Consider the following 2,487-nt stretch of genomic DNA (forward strand, 5'->3'; position numbering starts at 1 on the left):
GGGTGGGTGATGGGTATTGAGGAGGGCACCTTTTGGGATGAGCACTGGGTGTTGTATGGAAACCAATTTGACAGTAAATTTCATATATTAAAAAATAAAAAAAATAAAAATAAATAAATAAAAAATAAAACACCATTTATGTAACAAATTAAATAAATAAATAAATAAATAAATAAAAATAAGTGAAAATATTAATATTTGACAAAGTAGTGGATACATAGGTATTTTATATATGTACAAAATATGCTTGATAAAAAATTAATCAATTAGACTAGTATTTCTCAACTTTACAATCACACCTACAAAGAATTAGAAATCCACTTTTTCCAAAAGTCATTTATATATTTACACACAGTTGATTCTCTTAATCATTTACAGTAAGCCTTTAAGAAATAAAAATTTTAGTCATATCCTAGGGGCTATTATAAGGTCATCTAAACAGAAAATCAACAAGGAAACAATGGCTTTGAATAACACTCTGGACCAGATTGACTTAACAGATATATTCAGAACACTTCATCCTAAATCACTGGAATATACATTCTTCTCCAGTGCAAATGGAACGTTATCCAGAGTAGATCACATACGGGACCCAAATCAGCCCTCAACAAGTACAAAAAAAATCAAGATCATACTGTGCATATATTTAGGCCACAACACTGTGAAACTCGAAGTCAACCACAAGAAAAAATAACAAATACTTGGAGACTAAAGAACATCCTGCTAAAGAATGAATGAGATAACTGAATAGTTAAAGAAGAAATTAAAAAGTACATGGCAACCATTGAAAATGATAACACTGCAGCCCAAAACCTCTGGGACTCAGCAAAGGTGGTCATAAGAGAAAAACAGGCCTTCCTAAAGAAAAAAGAAAGGTCTCAGATATACAACCTAACCTTACACCTTAAAGAGCTGTAAAAAGAACAGTAAATAAAACCGCAAACCAGCAGAAGACAGGAAATAAAGATTAGAGCAGAAATCAATGCTATAAAAACCAAAAAAAAAAAAAAAAAAAAAAGCAAAAAACAAACAAACAAAAAAAACAGAACAGATCAATGAAACCAGAAGCTGGTTCTTCGAAAGAATTAACAAAATTGAGAAACCACTAGCCACTTTGATCAAAAAGAAAAACGAAAGGACCCAAATAAATCAAGAATGAAAGAGGAGAGATCACCACCAACACAGCAAAAATAATAATAAGAGAATATTATGAGAAATTATATGCCAATAAAATGAGCAATCTGGAAGAAAAGGACAAGTTCCTAGAAACATATAAACTACCAAAACTGAAACAGGAAGAAATGGAAAATTTGAACAGACCCATAACCAGTAAAGAAATCGAATTAGTAATCAAAAGTCTCCCGAAAAACAAGAGACCAGGACTAGATTGCTTTCCAGGGGAATTCTATCAAACATTTAAGGAAGAGTTAACACCTATTCTCTTGGAGCTGTTCCAAAAAATAGAAATGAAGGAAAACTTCTAAACTCATTCTAAGAAGCAAGGATTACCTGGATTCCAAAACCATACAAAGACCCCACTAAAAAGGAGAACTACATACCAATTTCCCTGATGAACATTGATGCAAAAATCCTCAACAAGATATTAGCCAACCGCATCCAACAATACATTAAAAAAATTATTCACCGCAACCAAGTGGGATTTATACCTGGGATGTAGGGCTGGTTCAATATCCACAAAACAATCAATGTGATTCATCACAACAATAAGAGAAACGACAAGAACCACATGTTCTTCTCAATAGATGCAGAGAAAGCATTTATCAAAATATAGCATCTTTTCTTAATAAAAAAAAACCCCAAGAAAGTAGGAATAGGAAGATCATACCTTGAGATCATAAAAGCCATATATGAATGACCCAATGCTAATATCATCCTCAATGGGGAAAAACTGGGAGCTTTCCCCCTAAGGTCAGGAACAAGACAGGGATGTCCACTCTCACCACTGTTATTCAACATAGCATTGGAAGTCTTAACCTCAGCAATCAGACAACACAAAGAAATAAAAGGCATCCAAATTGGCCAAAAGGAGGTCAAACTTTCACTCTTCACAGATGACATGATACTCTATATGGAAAACCCAAAAGATTCCACCAAAAAACTGCTAGAACTGATCCATGAATTCAACAAAGTTGCAGGATATAAAATCAATGCACAGAAATCAGTTGCATTCTGATACACCAAGAATGAAGCAACAGAAAGAGAAATCAAAGAATAGATCCCATTTACAATTGCACCAAAAACCATAAAATGCCTAGGAATAAATCTAACCAAAGAGGTGAAAAATCTATACACTGATAACTGTAGAAAACTTATGAAAGAAATAGGAGAAGACAAGACACACAAAAAAATGGAAAAATATTCCATGTTCCTGAATAAGAACAAATATTATTAAAATGTCAATATTACCCAAAGCAATCTACATATTCAGTGCAATCCCTATCAAAATAACACCAGTACTCTTCACAG

This window comes from Panthera uncia, chromosome F2, assembly GCF_023721935.1.
Source record: "Panthera uncia isolate 11264 chromosome F2, Puncia_PCG_1.0, whole genome shotgun sequence".
NCBI lineage: Eukaryota > Metazoa > Chordata > Mammalia > Carnivora > Felidae > Panthera > Panthera uncia.